The following is a 25740-nucleotide window of genomic DNA, read 5'->3' on the forward strand; positions in this document are numbered from 1 at the left end:
TTAAGATGCTGTGTTTTGGTGAGTACAGGTATGTCACTTGCGCAAGTCTAATCAAATGCATTTAAGGATGGAGAGACAAATTCTTCACCTGCATGCATTCTCACTCTCCCCAGCAGCAATGCTGGTACAGATTTGCTTTGTAAATATGAGTAGGCTTGCCAGGAACTGTGCAAATGAATTTCCATGGCATTCATGGCAAGAACAGAATCAGAGGATGTACTGCATATGTCTCAACTGTCTCTTGCAGCCCATACAGAAGTTGTATGGCTTTGCTAGCTACCAAAGCTGTAGGTCCTCAGTGGGGGCCTCTAATCAGGTCTGTGGCCCTACCAACCCTGTTACTCCTCCAGACCAACTCAAACTGTGTAGCATACACAAACAGCTAATTGATTTATGCAGCAGCATCTGGCTAGTCCAGATTTCCAGTAACAGGGCCGTTCAATAAGATTTCAGTTTGTCTGATTTGTTAAATAGCCTTTGCTCTCTCCTTTGTAATTAAACAGATATTTAGATATTGTATTCATATACCTGCATCTGTGAAATGACATATTTCATGTCGGCCTGATTTGTGAATTTCCATGCATTTTTTTAGAGGTTGAAAACCTTGGCTAAGGGCCTGAAACAGGCCAAATGTGCTACTGTTGCTATTTCTTTGGTGTCTTGCATAACCCAGCTGTTTTGTTTAGGTTCAGTTATATTTTTTTGCTCTCTTTATAATGGGTTATATTTTTCTCTTTTTAAAGCCATGTTAAATTTGCATACTTGAATTAATTTGCTGTTGGTTGATTGTTCCTTATACCTGTTACCTAGCGTGCAAGTTCAAGGAATTTGTCTCGTATATTTCCAGCAGCTCATAGCATATGAAATGTCAACTTTTTCAATGCAAAGTTAGTTGTGTGTGCTTTTGTTTTCATAGTTCAATTTGAGATTCTGCAGAACCAGTTTTGGGCAACATATTTAGGAAAATCAGGATCATTTCAAGATGGAGTCTTATAAAAGGAGTGGCTACTTTAAGAGCAGATTTACTTTACATACTTTTAAATACCTACTGCAGTTTGGTATAGTTGTATGTATTCTTATTTCAGCTTTCTTCTCCTTGAAAGACTTGACTATCTTTTTCTTTTGCATATTGAGGATTCCCTGTGTCCCTGCTTCTCTTTATTGTTTTCTACCTTTTCACAGGAACAGAGTTCTGTTCATCCTGTCGTATTCATTCTATATTAAAAACAGTATCCAAAAGTCAAAGGGCAGTTCTGAATGCAGTAGTCTGGCCAAAAATATATTGGTGTGACAGGATTTCTGTTCTTAAAAAGAGGGGAGAAAAAAAAAATTGAGGGTAAAAAAAAAAAGACTGACCTTATAGATTTGCTGAAGATTCTAAAAATTGAAGAAAGGTAGAGAGTCACGTTCTCATTTTTCTTGAATATCTCTCAATTCAGGAGTATTTTGTGTGTATCTGGCTAGGTGTGAGTGTAAATATATGTGTACATGTTTGTAAAAACATGTTTTATAATTTGAAGTTATGTAGTCTGTAAAAATAATACCCCCAAAAGCAGTTAGTCTGTCATAGATGATATAGCTCAGCTTTTATATCCTCTGTTCATCAAAAGAACTGATGAAAATTTCATTCTAACTGACAGCTAAGTAGCTAGAAAAATAAACTAAAGACTGCTGATGCCAGATCATAAGCAACATGATAATACGACTGGCTGTAACCTGATCATAGATGGATCAATTGATGATATTCTAGATTAATTAGTCATGTGACTGACTTGCAGTTCTAAATTCCAGGAAAATATCTACATTAAGTTTAGTGAAAAATAGCATATTTAATTCAATACAGATGTTTTGCAGCCAGACAGTGATGGAAGTGCTTCCTAAGTATACAGGAAGTTGAGAAACACATATGAGGATAGGATAAATATATTTTGTTATTGGCAGACTTCAGCTTTTTTTATTTGCAGTTTAGAAAAGATGTTATCTTATCTTATGTGATTTTGTATTACACTTAATTATTAGACAAGGAGGAACTTCAGATGCATTCAGAATTAAACAGAATGAAATAATTTTTGACTAGATCCTGAAAAAAAATTATCCTTCTGGTCTGTACTGTTAAGGATTTATTTCCTTATCCTTTCCTTCCTTTTTCCTCTTTGCTTTTTCCCTGTTCCTTGCCATTAAATGACAGGATTGTTTTAATTGTTTAAAGAAGAGAGGATTGTGGACTATTCTGGAGTGTCAGTTTCTGTACCTAAGCCTTGCTGGCTTACCAAGCTTTTCCAGTTCACTGATGCAAGTGCAAGCTTCTAATGGTTCATATGCCGCTCTAATTCTGACTTATTTGGCAGTTGTTTCTTGAATGGCCTAATTTTACATATGATTAGTTTTAAATTCTTAAATCACAACATAAACTGTGTGTATTATATTACTATAAAAGTATGTTAATACTTAGGATATGATTAACTTGAAGGGTGAGTTCTGTTGAAACCTGAAGTAACGCATGAGTGAATCTGCTCCATTGTGTTTGGCATTTTCTAGATTCCGTGAAGTTTAAACCAAAATACTAATTCCACTGGCCTGAAATCATCAACATCTTTCTCTGTGAAAGTTTTTCTGATGTTATAGCAGTTGCTCAAGATTCTAAGGTGTAAGTTGCATGATTTCACTTTTAATTTTTATGCATTTCAATTTAATTTTTCCTTTTGGGGATGGTGCATTAACATCACATTCTCGTTGTTACGTGTCACTGTGATGACAGTAGTTGAAATAACAAATGCTTTTGTAAGGTAACAGTAATCTGATTATCCTTCCCGAAAGTAAATACTTTCATTCTTTTGGCTTGTTGGTAGAGAATGTCGCGCTGGTGCTCAAGAAATATGAGAATATGACTTGATAACAATTTGACTTTGATAACAATGACTTGCTGCAGTATGGTTAGCCATGATCAAATTAAGGGGGGAAAACCTGCAGGAAATAAAAAAAACCCAAATATTGTTTATTTAAATCTCTGATGTTAGGAAGTCTCTGAGATTCTGTGTTAAAATAAGGATGTAATGTGCAGTTTGTTTTTACCAACAGATGAGATATATGCTTTTTGGAGTGTTACCCAATGAGAATGACACTCTGGTAGTCAGATGTTTGTTTATTTCCTCATATGTTATGTTTTGTCTATCTGATGGCTTGTCTAATAAGGATGAACATGTTTGTGATTCCTCAGATTGCCGTATACACTCTTAGATCTCTTCACCAAATGGACTGTTGGTGATATCTCAATTTCATTACTTCCACTGCCTTTTACTGTGGTGCAGATATATTTTTGCGTGATTACATATTTTATCCATCTTTTCTTTGCATCTTATTATTTTAATTTCCTTAGAATTTGTTCTTCAGAAAGTTGTTTTGTTGAGGGACTAACTTTGCAAAGTTACTTGCAACAATAACGTGTTTAATTTCCAACCAAATTTCTTATAGAGCTTTCTTACTAATTTTTTGGTAAAAATTTGTTTGGTTGTCCATGTCTACAATTATGTAATCTGTTACTTTTTCACTGTATCAGTCCAAATACTGATTCAAAAATTTGGTGTGTGCAAATCCATGTCCTGGTCAGCTCATTTTGATTTGAATACCTGTGTTTTCTTGTTTATATATTATTGTGGTACTTTAAAGGTTTCCATGCCGTATGGAGTGCAGCAGCTTATTTGTTTGCTGTGGAACTTGTAGTTGTCATTTGGGATATATTTTCTATGCTGCACTATTTTAAAAAATATTTGCCTGTTGCTTTCTTAATATATTTTTTACTAATTTCAGAGCTGCTGGCCCATTTTGACATCAATCAGACTAATACTATGTATGTTCAATAAGCAGAAGTCTTTGAGAGAAGCATTTTTTTCCACCTAGGGTACTATATAAAGTAAATTCCTTAGAATATATGTTTCAACAGGTTTGCATCATTTTGTGTCCTGAAATATGGGATGCTTGTAGATGAGGAACTTTAAGTGTAGACCTAGCCTCAGAATTCCCAAAGGTAACTGAAATATTTAGGTTTGAGAATTATTCGTCATCACTTCAGTTGAGATCTCTGAATTTATTTTTTTTTTTTTGTGCTATCCATACTGTCCTGAGAAAGCCGAGTGTAGCATTATTACTACATAGAAATTTTTGCCTTTTGCCATGAATTTTACTGGCAGACATGAGTAAAATAAGTGAATCAAAGACAATCTGCAAGAGAGACTTATTAATTCTCCTGGAAGTATGTTGAGTGCTCTCCTCATATTTTCTTTTGTGTAGATCTTGAAAACCAAGAGCCAAAAAGAAGTCTAATACCATTCAAGAGTAGTCCATTTTCTTGTATTGTCCCTTTTGTTTTTCAGACTTCCCTGCATTCAGAGACGTGCGCGTATTATTACTGTGTGCGCAGGCATGGGAAAAAAAAAGTGGTGGGAGACTCTAATGTGAAATATTCTCAATATTATTCTTCTTTAGAGTATTACTGTGAAATAGCTTTAGCTCCTTTTACTGCTAATAGTTTAATTTCTGATGGATCACTAGTTTGATTTCAGAGTCAGATATCTTAAAAGAAACTGAGTCTCAAAAGAAGGCAATTCACTTTACCCCTAACCAGTTAGATAATGCTCTGAAGCATCAATGTATAGAGGAAACACAGAATAACGAAACTGGTAAGAGATTTCTTATATGTGAAGGTGAGGACATTAGCTGAAGGTGAAGACATTCCTCCTTTCTATTCTTGTAGGACTTCCTAGGATAGAAGTCAAATTCTGGTGTGTTGAAATTTCCTTTGAAGGCCGTGCTTTGGCAAGATGCTGTCTTGCTGCTTGTAAAATGACTAAAGTGTCTACCAAATGCAAGTGCCAAGTCAAAATGTGTTCTGTATTTTGGTAATTGTGCAGAAAGAACACCAGATGGTTCTGATGATGAAGTGCTTTGGGTGGGATCACCAAATTTTAATGAATGGCAAACTCCAAAGGCTTAATTACCAACCTCTCTAGCAGCATACTTCTTATCAGAGTCGAAAAGTTATTTTCAGACACAGCAAAGAAAGAACCATATATTTCTTTGCCTGTAACTGAATAAAACCCACTTAGCTTCTCTGTAGGAGTATCTGAAATTCGGAAGACTTGGGCCTAGTAGAAAGGGTGCCAAATTGTATTTCCAAAGTGGAAAAACTGTATTATGAACAATACTGTTTTTGTTCAAGTAGCTTGATACTTTCCTAGCATGCTCAATTTTCACAGTGTGCTGTTAATATAGAATTCTCTTGCAATATGAATATATCCTACATTTTGCGTTCAGGTATATAATGATATTTATTGTCTACATCTAGTATGAGGTTGCTCAAGAGTGGTCTGTTCTTTTAGAAGATTTTCACGTTGGAGAAATTTGGACAGGCCATGTTTAGAGTAGAGAAACTCAAAAATTAAACAGCATTTCACACAGCACATTTTCTAACTCCTGCAATGTTGCTTGATTTCCTAAAGTAAGTCCTCACAAGTTTGAAGTGTTGATTGATTTGCTTCTGCAATGTTAAATTTTGACTTTAAATTTTAATACCTTCCAGCCAGCCGTAATAACAGTATAGCAGTAATTTGTGTGCTGTAATCACAGAGGACTTTGTATGTATTTGAGTGAAGTGTTCTGCGTATAATTTTTTTCATTGCATTTGTATAACATGTTTCGTAAATCGTAGTGATGTTAGAGAACTTGGTGATATTAGTGTTTGCTTCCAGCTTTTACACGAGAGTAGTATTACCCTTGTCTGAAACTGTAGTCGTTTTTGTCATTGAAGGTTTCACCATTGACTGTAGTGTGATTATGGGGTCAGCTTGTTGAAATACATCTTGGATGAGGCATAGATGAGATAATGAGGCCAAATACAGCCATCACGTATCATGCAAGTCCTTTGGCTTCTGTAGGATTGGACTGGTGCAACTGTGAAATATGGCGAAATTGGAGTTTTATAAAATACGAGACTCCTGCTTCTTCTGTTGCCATTTAACAATGAACAAAACCAGAAGGGCCTAATTGGTTATATTTTTTGACCCGCTTCATGTGTCTGCAGGAGCCAGGTTCTGAAAATTGTTCAGACTTGCTGTAGAGCACAGCTGCTTCTCCAGGTAGGGAGAGGTATCAAGAAGAGTATCATATATGATTGATGGGAGACTCTCTTGTTGGCATTGAGCCACTTTGTAAATTTTTTTATATAATTATGTCTTAATTTTTGTACATGTATTTAAGCAACTTGTGATTAGTTAATCTTAAAACCGGAGTCAGCATGCTTACAGAGAAGATTCAGCTGACTTCTAAGAGTAATGTGTTTTTTAATACTGATAACTTTTAAAATGTTTTAATAGTTTTTTTGCTGATTTTTGTAAAGCTCTACGTGGCTTATACTGGGATTCTGCTGTCTTTGATCTTATTGCCTAGAATCTTATTCCCTGATTTTCAAGGTGACTTGCTATTAAGGTGTTGCTTAATTGCACAAGTGATCCCAGTACAGGGTGTCAGTATCAGAAATGTGTGTTGCTTGATCTCGCTCCTAGATCCTTGTATTATTACTTGAAAGTTCTACAAACTTTATGTTGGCACTCTGTACAGACAAAAATGTCATCCAACTGAAGTATTTTGAAATGTTTATTTTCTTCTAAGGTACTTTAAAATTATATCTGGAAATGTTATATAGGTGTAATCTTGTGGTGATTAATAGTAGTAATGTTTGATTTTGTGGTGAATTGTCAGGTATTGACCATTCAGGAACATTCTGAAAGTTTCTAAGACGTTCATTACCTCACTGGGGTGACAGAATAAAGTGCAGAATCCTAGATCCATTAAACTGATGAATCAAGTACAGCTGGGTTTTAACCCTACATTCCAGAAATAGCCAGACCTTCCTGTGAGATCAGGGGAGTCCCCAGGGTTTGATATATTTCTTTGAGGGACCATATTTATTCACACCGAGCAATGTGTCTGTTGATACTTTCAAAATGCATGTCCTCTTAGGACTGTGTACTTTTAAGACCCTTTATGGCAATTTACACAGCACTGAGAACTGTGGAATCTTGAATGTAGCTGTGACTTGCAGTGCCACCCTAGTGCCGTTAGTTGGAAAGAAAGGGAAGGATTAAGTCATTTGGAAGCAAGGGGTATTTAGCAATAATGTAACTGAAATTATAAACTTGATCACTGGAATTATAACTAACACTTAAGAATAAGGACTAAAAACTTTGTCAGGTGGGAAATATGATCTATTAATGTGATTTTGGTTCTTGAGAATGGCATAGACTAAGATCTTAAACCTTTTCTTTTTCTTTGATTTCCCGGAAAGTTTCCTTGTAAGTTTACTTATACGTAAGTAATTAACTTTGCACTGCATTCCAAATGATGCATATGCCAGAAAAAGAGGGCAGAGTCACCTGGAAAAAGAGAAATTTCTAGCTCAAAGAAGTGAAATGTGTCTAGTTAAAGTAAAGGAGAGGAATGAGAAAACTGAAAAAAAAAAAAAGCAACCTACATACTTTATAGTTGCTGGGGAGAAGTTATAACTTGTGCTCTAGTGATTTCTGATGGATGTTGCTGGAATGTTCACTCTGGTGTTCGTTAGAAAGAAAATGGAGAAAACAACACCCTAAAATTCCACAGCAATAGCTGCTTCATTTAGCACAAACATATTTGAAGCACTTCCTAAAGAACTTTCTTTTTAAAGAAATGTAAGTTATTCCCTGTATAGTTTTCTTTCCTCATTAGTTTCCTTTTGTTTGGTTAAACTAGTGATAAGATCTTGTAATGAGACATGTCAGGCTGATGAGTTTATTTTGTAAAACTTTTAGGTTTGCTATCCAGATTTTTGAGTGTGTGATTTTTTTTTTAATTATTTTTTTAAAAAATCAGTATTCCATTTACATTTTTAAAATATTGTACACAAAGCACCTAGTACCCACCCCTCTAGCCATCAGCTTTTCGTTGCTGCCTGTCATTATCATGCTGAGGGCAGGTGCAGATAGCCTGAGGCTCATAGATGTTGAGCAATGCTAGTAAGTGCCTGGAGATATGGTTTTATATGACTACCTAAAAAGGCTAGGAATCATTTTCAGCAGGTGAAAAACAGAACCCTTCCCTTAAACTTGCCTTTAAATTTGTAGCTTAGGACAGTCTCTCCTAAAGTACAGGGCACCTCTGGCTCCAAGATCAGCAGTTTGCTAATACATGATCTCTATACGTGGTACAATAACCAGACTATGAACATAAGACTGCTCTGTATGGACTAATAGAAAGTAGTGCTTTAGCATTTTAACCTGCTTGCCTGTTAGTACCCATGACTGGACTTACCATAAATTGGAGTTAAGGGTCGTCGTATCATTGATTTGATGGGCAGTATTGCCTGCAAGGATTTATGTCTATGGTGAACATATTTCAGTTCTGGTTTCAAAATACATTGCAGAGGTGAATGTTGCATAAAAAATAGGAAATCAAAATCTTTAGATGATAGGCAACAAGAACAGATATTGTCAAAATCTTGTGATTTGAACAGAGATGTCACAGGTGATAATCAGAAGCAACTAGGGCTTCACCTGGTTACGTCTCCAAAGCTTGAATTCTTATCAAACTGATAGCTTTACCATTGAAGGAAAATTTCTGGTTCAAGGTGTACTCTTTCCTTAATTAAGCATAATTTTTTGCTTGCATTTAACTAATGAAGTAGTCATGCTTTAGGAGAGACTGAAAGGAAGCGGGGTTTTTATTTTGAGGGCTTGGTGAGGTAATGTGGTTCATTTTTTTTCATGTGATTTATTTGTCCAGCAGGTGAGTTTTAATTGTCTTTAAGACTGATTATTGTAGAAAATCACAAATAGAGTGATGCTTTGGGCAGAATACAAAACCATATCCTTGCTGGTAGTGCTCTGTGCCGCATACTTAGGGAATCATTTCCTGACAGAGGATGCCATGTAAGATGGGATTGTAATTGACTGAATGGATCCTTGAAGAAAGTTTTATTTACTTGTGATTCTTCTAAAGTGAAATTAAATTGGAGCACCTTTTCTCTGGTTATAGTGTTAGCAGAAATGAATTTAAAAAACCGGAGCTGAGAGGGGAAGTTAGTACATGGGACCATTTAAAAAAAAAAAAAAAGACTTAAGCTATAATTATTATGTTTCAGGGTTTAAGAAAAAAAAAAAAAAACAAACCCAAGATATGTAATAAGGAGGCTTTGTCCCTCAGGGAATCCGGGGAAGTAGACCTGAAGGCAGACATTCTTAAGGTCTTCTAATTATTTTTTATGTCCTAGTTAACTAGCTTTGAAAATCTGAGCTTCAGTAATGTGATACTGTCCAATACAGAACCCCAATATTTTGTCTGGATTAACACTAGTTTCAGTGGGAATTACTAGCACACTTGTATTGTAATATTACAAAATTAATTTGTCAGGAATTTGTGTACAACTGACATAGTTCCTGGCCATTTGGCTCAGAATCTCCTTACATTAAATTCTGAAGGTAAGGGTACATTGTTGCATCTTCTTCTTCTATTTTTGTTTCAATTGCAACAATCAATCTCTGTTTGTGTGTTGTGTGTTTTTTTTTTTTTTTTGTTATGTAAGTGCACTGTGGTTGTGACAGGTTGAATCTCAAATTTTCAAATCCAAGTGCTATATGGTATATTTAAGCTGGAATTTTAAATATGGTAATGTGTTTCCATGCACAAGTATTATTGTTGATATCTCTAAAATAGCAGCTAGACATTTCCATTTGTAGCTCTTGGAAAGAATGGTAGAACTGGGCTTTCACAATTAACATTCCCCACCCTGTATGTATCTCTTTGCTTGAGGGCTCTACTTTCCTGTTTAAGAGGTTTCTTGTTACTATTCTAAGCCTTGCCTGTGCATATGTAGGTATTACACTATCAAAATTGTGCCAAGGAATTTGCACCTGGTAAAGGTAGCACAAGTACAATTTACTAGGGTATTCAAGTCAAAGGCCAGTAAAAGAACCTGACGAACATGTGTCCTAACTCCTTTCTGTGGTCTGTGTACAGCAGCTTCAGGCTTTGAGCAGTGACGCAGAAGGACTCAAAGCCTCTCGTGCTTATAAATGCCTACAAATATCTGAAGGGTGGGTGTCAGGAGGATGGGGCCAAGCTCTTTTCAGTGGTGCCCAGTGACAGGACAAGGGGTAATGGGCACAAACTGAGGCACAGGAAGTTCCGTCTGAACATGAGGAGGAACTTCTTCTCTCTGAGGGTGACGGAGCACTGGAACAGGCTGCCCAGGGAGGTTGTGGAGTCTCCTTCTCTGGAGATATTCAAGACCCGCCTGGACAAGGTCCTGTGCAGCCTGCTGTAGGTGACCCTGCTTCGGCGGGGGGGTTGGACTAGATGACCCACAGAGGTCCCTTCCAACCCCTACTATTCTGTGATTCTGTGATTCTGTGCTATTTAACTGTTCACAACTCTACATAATTCTTGATGCTTTGTCTAGCAAGGAAAGTACAGTCATAGAATTTGTTTTTATTTTTCTTTCCAAAAAGGCTATTTATTTGCTCAGAGGAAGTCAGCAATTGTAGATAAAATATAAAAATATATTCAAAAAGCAGGATAAAATGTATATGTACCTGTAAATATAGATAGCTAGTTTGAATCACAAATCAATGTGATTCCATAGTTACATAATAGAATTTCAATTTAGTCCAATCCAGAGCTCACGAAGCTCATTAAAGAGACTTCACTGCATGCTAAATTACAGTTTGAATAACATTTTATACTTTTTATAGTGTCCTTTTCAGTCATATGACTGAGCTGAAAGAACATACCCTCTATTAAACAAAGTGAGCCAATTCTTCAGTAAAATTCATTTAAACATTGGTCTGAATATGAAGGAGCAGGGAACCTGACATGTTACGTATTCAAAAGATAAAGGGAACTAAAAACTCCGGATATAATTTTAATACAATATGTCAAGAAAAAATACATTAGTGTGGTAGGCTAACAGCTCCTGGTATGTGTGGTGGTGTTCTTGTGTAATACAATTATTACCTAATGATAATATTATATAGTAAACAAAAACATTGTTATTATTTTGTATTAAAATTGCATGCAGATAACCCTTGTGAGATTGTTTAACAGTAGCGCCCTGAGATTCTGTTATAGTTGCAAGTCCCTGTACACGCATAGAAAGAGATTAAAAAGCTATCATTCCAAATGGAGAAAGGACATTTGAGGCACCGAGAGAAAGAGGAGAAAAAAATTGCCAGATATTTTAATGCAGGTCAATGCCAGAGCTGTCATATTGGTCTTCACACAGTTGATTTTCATGGTGTCATATTTTAACCCTGCAGCCGGCAACTGAGCACTAGATAGCCACTCTCTCACCGCTTCCCTTCCCCCCCGGCAACGGGGTGTGGAGAAGAAATGGACAAAAGAGGATACTCATGGGTTGAGATAAAGACAGTTTAATAAGACAACAAAGTAAACACTATTACTACTACTGATAATAATGAATATGCAAAACAAACCCTATACAATACAGTTTTTCTCACCACCCTATGACCGATTCAGTCAGTCCCTGAGCAGCGATCGCAGAACCCTGAAATCCCAGATTTCCCAAAAAAAGTTTGAACTCCCAGACAATACAGGATTTGGACTCATGGAAAACCAAAAAGGCAATAGCCTGCTATCACCCTCCATTCATAAATCGAGCATGACGTCCATGGTATGGAATATTTCCACGGGCCAGCTTCGCTGTGTGTCTGGCTGTGCTCCTTCCCAGCTCCTGCACACCTGCTCATTAGCTGAATGTGAGAAACTGGAAAAAGTCCTTAATTTCATAGCAACAGCTGAAAACATCAGTGTTATCAACATTCTTCTCGTACTGAATCCAAAACACAGCAGCTAGTGGAATGAAAATTAATTCTGTCCCAGCCAAAACCAGGACTCATGGTTATGTGACAAATGTGTGTCTGAAGAGTGACCCTGGATGCCATTTCCAGGCTGTGTCCTCTGCACACCACTGCTGCTCGAGGGGTAGAAAGTAACTTTGCAAGTGCAGTTTGCATTTGCTGTAAAACTCTCTTTGTATTTGATATATATCTTTCTAACAGTACCACATACTGGAAGAGTTTCTGGTATTCTGAACACCAGTTGTATTTTTTGGGGCTTCACAAGAAGTTCAGAAGTGATTTTTGTGTCATAGCTACATCATGTGAGTGACAGTGGGCTGGTGCAGGAACTGCTGGGAAATCCGAGTCCCTTGATGTGGGAGCAAGGAGGCGGCAGCACTTACCAGTCTACCGCAGGCCACTGAGGAGGCTTTTGCTGCCTCTAACCCGTGAGCTATAACTGGAGTTCCTTCTCTCTCTTCAGCCTTCCAAGTGGCATGGTGTAGGTATTGTGGTTCTTATCTGCTTGAAAGTATGAGTACAGAGCTTATCAGATCTGGAGTGCTAGCCCCTTTCCTTTTATATGAAAGAATAAATACATATTTAGGTATTTCTTTCATCTGCACAGTGAGTTAGATGGTTTTGGTGTTTTCAAGTGTAATTTTAGTGGCAGGTATAATAATACATTTAAATTAGTTGTTGGACATGTGCAGTACTTTTTTCATCAAAATCCTTTTTAGTCTTAACCTGATGCTATGCTATGAAGTGATACAACCAAAAGGCCTTAATTTTGTATTCTGTGCTCAGGTCCTGTAGTGATTGGATGCTTTATAGATATGCAGGCACACAGCAGAGAAACCTTCATGAGCTGCCTCTTGAAGATATAATGCGATTTTGCAAATGCAGGTGCCTGTACAGAAGAGATCATAAGGAGCTCTTATAGTCAGTTATATAATATAATGCTGCCAGATCATGTGGTACTACCAAGTGATACCCTTTGGGGAGAGACAAGGGAACAACTGTTGAGTGGTGATGCTTATGGCGTTCCTTTTTTTAAGAGGTAGTTTACAGAAACACCATCTATTGTATGTGTATGTCGACATGCTTTTTGTAGGCAGATGTGAGGTTGCTCTAAACTGGAAGTTTACGTAAGTGCTAACCATAGCTAAACTGGATTAGAGTGGGCTTGTGGCCAGTCATCTCCGAGTGTGGGCAGAGTGAGCTCACATCTCCCTGCAAAACTCTGTGGAGATGAATCCTATTTTAGGTGTTTTTGTGAGCCTTGTTTTTGTAATAACGACATCACAGCTTCTGGTATGTACAACTGTAAAGCATCACTGTTACAGAAGGAAGAAATAGTAGCTCCTTTTTGTGAATAAGGAACTAAGAAGCATGAAGAAACTCTTCTGCTGAAGGATGAGCCAATCTATAGCAAATGCAGTGACTGAGTACAGAGCTTTGGATGCCCTGTATGAACTGTGGTGGTGTTCTTACCTCACTGTGATGCAACACATGTTTTAAAATGACCACTTACATAACTGGTGGCATGCTCTGATTCTTCCTTTGATGGATTATTTGACTGCAATCTCTGTTACAGAGCACTAGAATCCAAAGGAGGATAATTGCAGAGGGACTATTCTAAAATGAAAAGCATTAGGGAAACAAAATTTTGGTTGTCTTGGTTTTGTTGGGTTTTTTTTGTTTGTTTGTTTGTCTTTAGCTAATGCATGGAGCCAATAAGAGTAAAGAGTTTAAGAAACAAGCCAGCAAAGGCAGTAGAATACAGTCCTGGGCCATTGAAAAGAAGTGACACAAAGGGAAGATTTTGTAGAATCTTTGTCTCTTTTGTAGAAAGTCTCATCTATAGTGGTTACTTTCCTGTTTCAGAATGGTCATGTATGAAGAGTTTTCTGTGTGTAAGTAAAGCATTCTTCGTCAAGCCATCTTGAAACTGTGCCCTTTACCTCAATTAAGTAAAATTTTTAGAAATCCAACTCAAAGGATCTCGTCGTAATTAGCCTACTGACTCTTCATTTTTGTGATTCTGCTAGGGTCTTACAGGTCACTAATGTTATTTTAATTGTGAAATTTCGCACATTTCAGGGGTGAAAATGATTTGTGATTCAGGCCCTAAATGTATAGCTTCATTTATGTATTATTCCTTTTTCTCATTTCACATCATGTTGTAATTCTGAAAATAGTTTTTTGACAGTTGAATGGTACATATTTTAGTCCCAGCAGCCCACAATGATAGGCCACATTCTCAAATGCTATAACATGATGCCATGCTTTTTACTAAATAACTGCTTCCATTTTTTACTTGCAGGCTTCCTTCATGCTCTCTCATGACTGTGCACAGAAAATACAGACTACCTGTAGAGGCTCTATCTTAGAAGAATCTGAATATTTTAATTAAAGATTTTATAAAATGAGGGGTTTTTTTCTGCTTTCTAAAAGTGTGAAGTCTTGTGTTCTGAAAACTAAAATATCTTGGAATTATTAGAGCTGACAGTGTTTGGACAAAGAGGGGACTATGTTAGAAGTGGCAATTTATGGAATTTTCTTTTGTTCACAGCACTTAGGGCATATGAGGTCCTGCAGTCCTTTAGTGATGTACATAATCCGTTTTATGTCCAGCATTCTTCTGGTGTCATTGTGTGTTTGCAAGACAAGCAAAAGCTTAGCTTCTTGAAAAGTGACTTATTTTGAATGATTCTGTGAAATTGTTGGATGGCTGTACATTATTCTTAATCAAGTCAATGAGAGATGATTAACTTTATTAACGCTTCTTTTCAGCCAGGCCTGTGATGACTTTTGGTGTTTGCGGAAATGACTTTGATCTTATTTCATGTTACCTGACATTAGGACACCTTTTCCTTTTTGAAAAAAACAACCCAAACAAGCAAACAGTGAAAGCCATGAAAACTGCTGTGATGTTTGCTTTTGAGCAAAACTTTTCATTTAAAAAGTAACCTTTTTATGGCTTTCTAAAATGGAACTTTTGAGGCAAATAAGGAGATAATCAACCTTGGCTATTTTCATTGAAAGGTTGTTGCCTGAACCCTTAGGTCCTTTTGTAAATCCCTGTCTTTTGTTGTTATGGTGTTGGCGGCTTATGTTGTTTGGGTTTTTTATTCTGCTTTCCAAGACTTGGGAGTCTATGGTGTGTTACCTCTGGGTGTTTTCAACAGCAAGTGTTGCAGAAGTATAGCCAGGAAGTTCATATAGATCTGCTATATTGCATCTGCTTTTGTCTCAGTTCCCCTGCGTTACAGCCATGCTTCAGCGTGTAGCTTGAAATGCTGATTAGTACCAGAGCACTGCAGTCACTGATGCACAGATTTAGGTCTTTACACTGTCTTTTTCTTCCGCTGTCAAAAGTTTTGGCATTTGAAGAGAGTTGTAGGACATAAAGTCAGCTATAGTACAGGAAAAAGAAAACATAACCTTTTTCATTTGGTTCATGCTATGTGCTGATTTAAGTGTGAAACATCTTTCGGTAAAGGTACCTGAAATCAGAGCCTAGGTTGCTCTTACAGCTTTATTTTTCCCCTTTCATAGTGGGACTGGGAGAGCCAGTCTTTTATAAGGATGCTAGCAACTTTCCAAACAAGTATTTGAAATATCTGAAGAAATTGCAGGTATTGAGAACGTTTTGAGAGCATTTTGACTGCAAAATATCCGAGCGAAGTTTCTGGTAAGACATGTACCAATTAAATCAGCAGAATACTTTAAAGAAAACTTTGTTCTTTTGTATGTTTCTGAAACAACTAGTCACTGTGTAGTCACCGGGAGTTCAACTTGAGACAACTGAAGTGAAAGTGTAAGTGGTTTAAGCTAATAGAATAAGGGCTAGACTTCTGAAAGGGTTAGGTCTTTCTTCTCAACATCCGTAAGAGCTGGCCTCCCATATGCTTTTAAAAACATGATGCAAGTCTTTTATTGATAATAGAGACAGGTATAAAAATCTACATGGAACAACTACTGACCTGTGTAGTATTAGTCCTTGGTCTATTTTATTTATGTAATGAATTTATATTTAATTACATGGTTTGTATAGGGTATACCTGATAGAAATATTTTATTAAATTTGATGGACAAAGGGGTTTCTACATGGATAAGAAAACAGGTTTTTTTTCGGTTTAAGAAAAATTACCTGGAAAGCTAAAAAGAAAAAAAGTGATGTGAAACTACAAGAGTAAAAGAGAAAAAAAAAGTAGTTAGCAACTACTTAAATCTATATAGGTCACAAGGTTTGCTTTTGCTTTGTGTATGTGTGTGTGTTAGCTATGTCATCTATCTTTGAGCCAGGAACTGTGCAGGGTAAAATGAGTAAAAGCGGTAAAAAACAGGTATAATTCTCTGCCATATAAACCCCAAGTACCTCATACTTGAATTTTCATTGTGAATAACTGTTTCTGATCAACTGGATTGTTTTCACCATTTGACTTATACTCTGGTTGTGTTTGTAGACTATTTCATTACGCTATTTTATTAAATTTACTAAGGGAATGTGGTTGAAGGAAAAGTCTGTTTTGTATGATATACTAAATACAACAGTCTAGCTCAGATTAGTCCATTTTGAATAGACTGGGCTGTTTGGGGTTGGTTTTTTGGTTTTGTTTTTTCCACCTTGACCAGCTACCTAGTAGATAAACCTGCTGCTGATTCCCATTTCTGAGGTGCTATCCGAGCAACAGGCCTTAATTTGCTCAGGATCACTCTGGTATGGTTTGCTCTGTTCTGCCTTCTCCCTCATTTGCACTGTTGCTGTAAGAATCAAGGCTTCATATACATATTGTTCTGCAGGATTTTTTGTGAAACGGAACCTTTTTCCTGATAGATTAACAGAGTGCTAAAGCTAAATTTAAGATATTGTGTATTTAACCTTTTCCCCTAATTGCTTGCCCAGAATAAAGGTTTGGTGCTTTGTTCCTAAATTCGCTACATGAGGTGGTGTGCATTAAAGTGTATTTATACTCTTTCAGATTAATTAGCTGTGACCTTATGAACCACTGTCCTTGTTTAATTGGTGGCTCCAAAGCACACTAATGGCATAAATCAGCTGATAATGAGATTCAGACTTGCTTTTAAAATATATAATAACACTGCATTGATACAGCAAATGAGATTTGTTGACACTCTGTTGGTATTACAGGAGAGAAGACACAATTAAATGTGTACTTTCAGGATGGGGGAGAGCTTGGTTGGAATGAATAATATGCACTTCAGGGTGGGTGTATGAAATAAGGAGGATATTCTACATCAAGATAAGTTTGGTATTCTCTCCTCGTCTCTAGGCACTGTGCAGTACTGGCTGGTGCACTTTAGGATACAGAAATGTTGTGGGAAGGTGTTTCTTAAAGATTACTGAAGGCTAACAAAAATGATGATTTCATCTTAAATATAGTTACATGTTTCTAAACTGAGCTTGCACCCACTGTTTTATGAACTGCAAATTAATCAGATAGCTCCCAGAGAACAAAAAAGTTTTGACCTAAACTAGTTGCCCAGGCTCCTTTACTATTTTCAGTTTAATGTTACCCATATCCATCCTCACATTTTGGAAGGAAAACAAGGGCTGTGCAACAAAGTTTCTTTGTTTTCATAAGAACTAAAAATGTGCTGTATGTAGACCAAACAATAAAAATAAACTACTGAACTACCTTCTAATGCATGGGGGTTCTGGAGAGAGGAAACCATGGGTATTTAGAGGCATAAAGTGAGTCATTGTGCTAGTTAAAGAATTTTATAAGGCGAGCTCTGTGGGTTTGAGTTGCATCTGTTACCTTTCCAACTAGAACTGAGGCGTATGCAGGAAAAAGAATGTTGGATTTAATCATGCCTTATAGTGAACCCATTGTACTTAGACTAAGCTTCTAACTGGGATCTAGACTGTAGGAGAACAGAATCGTTAGTCTGTCTTTCTGTGTGATTTTTGTCTTAGATGGGTTCCAGCTAAATGCACCTAAACAATATTACTTTACACCAGTTGAGCTGCAAAATGCCACTAACAAAATAATTTTAAAAAGTAGAGAATGTTCTGTAACACCTGAAAACAAGCAAAAAACCCCAGTCAGCCAAAAAATCCCCTCACAGCTATTTTCCTTATTAAAAGGTAACCATGCTTGCATTTATGACAGTTCTTAGAAGCTGTAATGGACTGGGTTGCTATGGTGTGAGATGCAGAACAATGAAATAATTTTTTCTCTTGATATTGGCTTCCTGGAAACAAATTCTGTGTAAATTACTTGGCTGAAATAGTGACAACAGTCTTGTGTGCTGTTTTATTTAGTTCATAGTTAAAAATCATAACTATTCTATAATAAGACAAAAGGTAACATTTGTCACTTCTGGGCTTTTTTTTGTTTCAACTTTTTTTCCTTTTACATTTTCAGGTCAGTTTCATGAATTCAAAAGCAACTTACCAGTGATTTCTGGGAGCTGGGGCTGATTTTCTTGTGTATTTGTAAGTATTTATTGACTAATTTTCCTGTTACGTGCATTTTTCTAATACTCTTTTAACATGAAGAATGGAAGCTTTTTTAAAATGTCTCTGCCATATCCCAGTTTTAGAATGTTCTTTCATAAAGAAATGCACCTAACTACTTAGAAAGTTTTTGTAGTTGTTTTGCTGCCAATTTATGCTTCAGTTAATCAAGGGGCTATAGATGCTTGAATTAACAGTGAATATTCCTGTTATTTCAAGCTTTCTTTGGTTTTCATAATAAAAATGAGAGAACAGTGTTGCTTACAGTACCACATTAGTTATGATACTTGCTAATGATAGCAGTGCATCTTGCTGTTGTGATGAAAATTATTTCTAGAAATGAATTGGGGCTGTGATTCAAGACTGACAGAACTTTTAGAGAAAATGCAACATGGGTTTATTGAGGAAACACTAGGACAACCAGTATCTGCTGAACTGGGCATGTGTTTTTGTATACCCTGGAGAAAGCTGACCTTTATGGTTGCAGCAAAATGACTGAGATTGTAGTCCTTTAGTCCATAGCCAAAGAATATTTTTCAGTGTATCCCCAAGTTCAAATAAAGCAAATGGGGCTAGGCCTATGCATAAATGCTTTGAGAAAGGGACAGTTAGAGGAGAGGATCTGAGAGGTAGATAGTTATTTACGCAACAAATAGAAAGCTTTCAGAATTGCTGTTTTGAATAGTCTTCAGCTTTAGTCAAGTATAATAAGGAAAATCTAATGAGACGTAGACTTGGCATGACATAAATTATTGCAATACCTCTTTTATGATGTAGTATAAATGAAATCAGTCTATGCAGCTTGTTCTCTTAAGTCACAAATGTAGTTTATGAATAAATATTTATTCAATCATTTGTGGAAAAAGATGTTCACAAAACTACATTCATCAGGGAAAAGTACGGCTGGTTCTTCTCTCAATATGGAAATGTGTTCAATTTGTACTAACCCTTCCCGTTTACAAATATTTATTTTCATATATGGCTTCACTATTATATTTGCAGTTTCCTTCATTTACAGGTCAGCATCTTTTTAATGAGCATTGTTGGTCATATTTAAAAAAAATATTCTTATAAAATAAAATAAACAATTTTTAAAAAGTATTACCATTGAAACATTCTGAAAAGGCAATGTGAAGTGGTTGCTGAATTGGGTTGTTGTAACTGTTCCTGGCTTTACCACTGCATGCTTTTTTCAAGCAATCATTTAGGCTTTCATTGCCTCATTTTTCTCATCTATAAATGGAAGTAGCTATATATCAGTCAATACAAACAGTACGTCTTTATACCTCAATATGGAGCATATTTTCCAATCAAAGCAATGGAGTAAATACAATGGTAGATTCATTGTGAACTTCTTTATGCGTACCAGGCTAATTGGATGAGAACCTGTAAGTGTTGTTTAATTCATGTTCATGTAGTATTACGACCATATAAAGGGCTTTAGTATTTATGTTGTGGACTCCTGATCTGAGTCCTGCTTTTCTTGACCAACAACAACAAAAAGCTGTGGTAAACAAAATTGATTGAAAAAGTGCTTTGAAAACAATGTTTGTGTTTAGGTCAAGCAAGTACTTAAACTTTAATGAGAAGAAAGGTCAGTTGTTATCACACAACTGTTCACTGTTTTTTTTGCAGAAAAAGTTGTTAGTACAGTTGAGACACCTTACAATATTGTGACATGAGAGCTGGAACATGGTTCAGCAGCCTTACTAATGACGCCGAATAAATGACTATACAAAATGACTGTACAAAATGAACCACAGTCTAGTCTTTTACAGGTATTCTCTGCAACTCAGAGTTCAATCACATTGACATGAATATCTGGAGAAGATAACACTATGCCTGACTGCTGTTGTTCTCTGATTAAAGGCCTTATTTGAGTATTTAGCACTATATAATATTGAGGAACATTTGCAAATCTGGAGTTCACATAAACTGAAAATAGAATGTAGGATGTACAACTCATTGATTCAGCCTGATGTTTCTCACATACAGAGAACAGGATTGGAGTGTACATCCTATAGTAACACAGGTTTAGATCTTCTTCAGTCGTCTCTATTGTACCTCTCCGAACTTGCAAATATTCTGTAGGTAGTATACATTGCTTCAGCAGATAACAGACTCTTACTGTTTATTAACAGTAATATGTACATCGTCATAGATTTTCACTGTGCTCTATAGACAAACAGGATGGGTTGTTACCTCCTGTGTCTTTCAATTTAAAGGCTTGATTTCATGCGAGGTGACCAAGCAAGCTGATGAAATCAGGATCAGGACCTGAGGCTGAACAAACAGGCCCTAAGTAAATGATACCAGATAAGATGCGAGCTTTAGGAGGTTGGTGTGGGAGAAAAAAACTTTGCATATATGAAGAGTTTTGAGAAGATTCAATTCTAAGCAGCATTTTAAAAATGCTAATGAGAAGTGTATACCTTTTTTATGTTATGCTATAGCATTTGGGCATGTTTTTGTAGCGTGTTTGATCTATACTGCAAAGGGAAGGAGTGTAGATCAGTGCTAGGAAGATTGATCTTTGGAAGTGTGCATATTTTCTTATATGGGAATACAGCAAGATCAGTTAAATACTGCTATAGATCTATACCAGAACTATTTCAACCAGGGGCTATAATAACATTTTCCTCAAATTTTTGAAAGTTTTGTCATAGATGCATTCTGCTGTAACGTGTAATTACTTGGATCATCCGGTTCAGACAACTTTGGGTTTTTTTTTTTTCTCATATTTGGCTAGTTTTGTTCAGGAGAAAACAGGATTGATGATTCATACAAAAGTGTAAATTTAATGGAAAAAATGACATTTCAGCTTTTGTGTTATGCCCACAGAGTAATTGTCCTAACCAAAGGTTACTTTTTTTCAAGAATGTGGTCTTAACATGGTTTAATTTACTTAATTGTTCTTCTCAAGTAGGTTTGTCCAGTAGTAAAATGCAATAGTTATTTAAAGTTACAAATGGCAAAATAAATGTTGTCTAATAACACAGCATTTAAAACAAATTTTGCTTGTACACCACCAATTAGAAATACCTTTTTACTAGCAGTTCAGTTTCTATGTAAGTGTTTTATAGTGACTGAACTACAAAGTGAAAACACTGATGCAAGGGGAAAAAAAACCCTGAAATGAATGGTGTTAAAGCCTGTGAAACTTCAGTGTCTTGCGAGAACAGCTGTTCAGTGAAAAGCTTATGTTGAAAATGTGGTGAAAATAATATCATTGGATCTGAGACTAAAATCAAATTGCTTTAAAACCACAAGCAGCAGGTTTTTTCAAAGAAGGTTTAAAAACAAAAATAGAAAGACTTCAGTGACACATGCAAGCACACACATTATAACACAACAAAAGTGGTACAGTGAGTAGGTAAAAATCTTTTCGAAGACGTATTCCGATTAGCACATCATCAGGGAGTTTGCATCAAACTCAGTATTTGATATTTTTTCTGCAATCTTATTTTTAAGGCAATTTTTATACTTTTTTGGTTTAATTTGGAATGGTTCTATTTAAAACTTAGAGGGTGTGTTTACACCATGGAGCATCTTACCAACTAGATTTGTGCTTTGCATTTGTACTGGCTTGTTTAAGAGGAGAAAACTATTAAGTAGTGAATATTTACATGATAAAGTCAAAGAAGGTACAGCTTATTTGGAGCAAGTTTAGACATATGTGGCTTTGGTACTATTTACATTTACGTGTTTAACTGATAACATCTTATGTTCTACTGAATTACAGTTAATTTATTGGGGAAAATATAGTGTGTATACTTTCTAGAAAAGCAATATAGTGAACTCAATTCTTAAAAAGTTGGTCTCCATTTTTCTCTTCAAAAGATGTAATTGTTCATGAGCATTTTAGTCAAGGAGGTGTTTATCAGCTTATCACTTACGTCTTTCTATAAAAAGCTGATTCTTTCAAAATTTTTATCAAGAAAGCAACGCGATACCTTACTAGAAGCTCTATTTCCTGCAACATACATACTTTTTTTGGCATGCATATGCTGGAGGTATCAGAGGTCTTTATCCTCTTCTGCCTGCTTTCCTGCTAACATTTGTGACATACCAGTGTAAAATCATGTGATTGCACCACGAAGTAGCCCTTCAGCAATTTAAAGCTCTGTTTTCCTGGGATTATTTTATAAATGGTGAATGTAAAATTTGATTCTAGTGGAACACTATCTTACTGTTTTTATGAAACACTTGCACTACAGTAGCACGCAAATTTTCAGGTAAGAAACGAAGTTCCGGTATATAATGTGAGGTATAAATAAATACAAAAGCAAGGCACCTGCCTTGAAGAGTTTTCTTGTCTGAGAAAGCTTCTGTAAATACACATATTTTAGATGTACTTGAGAGAGAATCAGTTGAGTAGAAACAAAATGGGAGGGGAAAGGGCATTTCTTTACACTTGAGTAATACCTGGTGCATAAATGCCCAAGCACATTTGCCAGTGTGGTTCTAATAGAAGCATAGTTGCATCCGTCTGGAGCTTTGTAGTTGTGCTTGAAGAGAGGAAGGTGTGGAAAAAAGACTGAAGGAGAGGGAAAGGTGGCTGGGACATTCATCTGCTGAGAACAGGACAGAAGTCCAATCAAAACTACAGAAAGTTCTGTTTGTTTTTTCATATCTTAAGTTCTCTCTCCCCGCCCTGTGTTTCCAGCTGGGATGTCTGATGGACTCCCCCGTGTGAATTTTTTTAAAGCTGTGTGATTGTGTGAAGTCACCTAGGGACTTCTAGTTCTAATAGAAGGAGTGTCTGTTGCACGATGCTGGCACAGAAGCATGTTCCTGTCTGCATTCCCATTTACCTTCTGAGTGCAGCAGACATTATTTTGGCTGCTTCTCTATTGACTGTGTAGACTGTTCCTTGGTAGCAGGTAAATCAATTAATAGATACACAGAATGCTCATGTTGTGGAAGCAATATGCATTGTATTCATTTCAGCCAATTTTTCTTACAATAAGCGAATAGTGCACTTAAACTACTTCTAGGATTTTGATATTTAATGTGGCACAGATATGTTTTTCAATTTTTATGAGGAATGAAATGTATGCCACAAGAGAAACTATACAAAATAACAGTTTTCATTCATACAAACCCAAAGTGTTTCATGCTGTTAGATTCTTTAGCACTTACTAAACCGAGGACACCACGGAGGGTGTGGCTGCTATCCAGCCAGTTTCTGACACACTGCACAAAGATGGTGGCCACGTATGTGGTCTTTGCTTGCTTTTTGATTAAGATGAACCATTTAATGAAGCTGCTGCTAGAAATGCTTTTTCAAAGGATTGTTGTGCTCTAAATACGTGAGGACCTCCTTGCTCCACTGCTACTCTGTCTATGTGCTGGATGAGACCTGTGTAATGCACTAGATCCATCTACTGTCTAAAAAATTCTTTGCAAATGTCCTAAGCAATGAAATGGAAATCCTTAGCCAAACAATTCTATATGCTGTTGAAGTTGCATACAATGCTTGAGAGAGGGGAATCTGTTAGGAAATGTTTGTGCCAAGAAGCTGAGTTAAGAACATTGAAGCAAAGTATTTGTAGAAGTCTGTGCCCGGGCAGAATCCTATATGTTTTCTGCAAGTGACTGACATTTGCAGAGCCAAAATATTTTTAGAAATACGGACAAAACCAAAGCCTCAGGTCACTTAATATCTACAATGCAGGATCTTCGAAACGCTGTCAAGAGAATTTTCTTTAAGCCACGCTGCAAGTAGTAAATTATGTACAGTATTTCTCATACTACGTAAATTACACAAAGGACTTCTATAGTATGGATGAACAATGCTAATAGTTGATGTCAGCATTATCTTAAAATCATATTACTTAAAATAGTGAAGGTTATAAAGTGGCCAAAGACATCTTCATTTTCTCTCGGTCTTCCTAATGCACATATACCAGTGGCTGTTTGATTCATTTATTGACATAAAACAGAATTGCTTAGAACTAACCACTCATTCATCATAATCACAGTTACAAGAGAGCGTGGGGTAAGAGGTTAACTGCTTGCTAGATGTATCAAGGTCTTCGGTCTATACTGAAGCCTGACTCAATAGAAATCTGATAATAGTTGGTTGAAGGTAAAACGTAAGTGTTAATAGCTAAATAAAAAAAAATGATAAAGACTGTACTGTAAAACACTCACGTTTCCAAAGTTAATTAAAAAAGAGCTGATCAAAGTGAAACTTCCGTTAAAAATGTTACTTTAAGATAGTAAAGATAAGATAGAGTACAAAACTGAATTTTAAAAATCAGTCGATATTTTAAACTCATTTTCCGTTATAATTTTATTTTCTGCTTGGCAGTGCTTTCATTAATAAATAAAATATAAATAATATGAAAATGATCATTTTTACTTTTAATAGTTTAAGTTCATGCACAGTGATTATGAATTGATATTTTGGGGTATTTATATTAACAAGATACTGAACAAAATCAGTTTAAACTAACTGGGAGCAGCTTCTGTTCTTAATACACGTGTGTGATGGATTCATCATAAAATACTCAAAGACTAGACTTTATTGTGTAAATACTGTATTATCTTTATGGGTTTATTACAGATTACTGTATAATCCTGGCTTTGAAAGTTAGTCTGAAAGATGGTCCCTGTAGGAGCCAAAAAGCCCCAGGGAATAATTAATCCAACTCTCCGATGCTAAAACAAAGCAGGTTACATGAGTTTTTGAAGTTTCACCTCTCACTTCTGCCTTCCCCAATGAAACAGTTCACAAAATGTAAGACTTCATTCAAAGTTCGTATTTTCAGTATAAAAGGAAAAGTTTGGCATAGAAAGGGAGACGATCTTCATCTGGAAATTGGCAGGAATGAAGGTCTGCCTGGGACACATGGTCCTGCAGTAGATCTAAAGTACTGTAGGGTACCAGTGTGAAGATGGATGACTAGCTAGCAAACTGGCTGTGTGTATGGAATTCTTACTGATTTAGTATCTATTTTCTAATCAAATGCTTTAGTATTCAATATATAATTATTTTTTTCAAAGAATTGCCTGGTCACTGATAGAACACTGAACTACAGTTAGATCTGCTGAAGTGATCAGAGTAAAGTGCAGGAATCTGAAGACAAGCTTAGCATGATGAAAATGAAGTAAAAATTTTACTCAAACTTTGTAACTAACTCTCTATAACTTTAGAGGTGCTCCTACAGCAAGCACAAGGAAGCAGAGATGAGGTTAACTTTGGAGTGTGTGACAACACTCCTTGATTCTTTTCAGCAAAAGAACTTTTATGAACATCAAATCAGGCTCATGATTAGCCAATCCATCAGTGGAAAGTAGGCACCCCTATACATTTCAGAGACAAATAAAAATGTTCCAGAATGTACCTGGTTTATTAAACAG

At 36.2% G+C, this 25740-nt stretch overlaps 1 protein-coding gene across 13 annotated transcripts in view; it reads left to right on the top strand.

Moving 5' to 3' along the window:
* The window catches only part of SOX6 (SRY-box transcription factor 6), a 386542-nt gene that overhangs the window by 38975 nt on the left and 321827 nt on the right, over positions 1-25740 (top strand). For 12 of the 13 annotated variants that reach the window (XM_075427559.1, XM_075427555.1, XM_075427560.1 and 9 more), the window contains one exon: positions 18281-18351. The gene's annotated coding sequence lies outside the window, so the exon portion shown is untranslated. Of the gene's footprint in view, positions 1-2538; positions 2648-18280; positions 18352-25740 lie in introns of all 13 variants that reach the window. The other variant, XM_075427551.1, reaches the window with a different exon arrangement.

This window comes from Opisthocomus hoazin, chromosome 7 (genome assembly GCF_030867145.1).
Source record: "Opisthocomus hoazin isolate bOpiHoa1 chromosome 7, bOpiHoa1.hap1, whole genome shotgun sequence".
NCBI lineage: Eukaryota > Metazoa > Chordata > Aves > Opisthocomiformes > Opisthocomidae > Opisthocomus > Opisthocomus hoazin.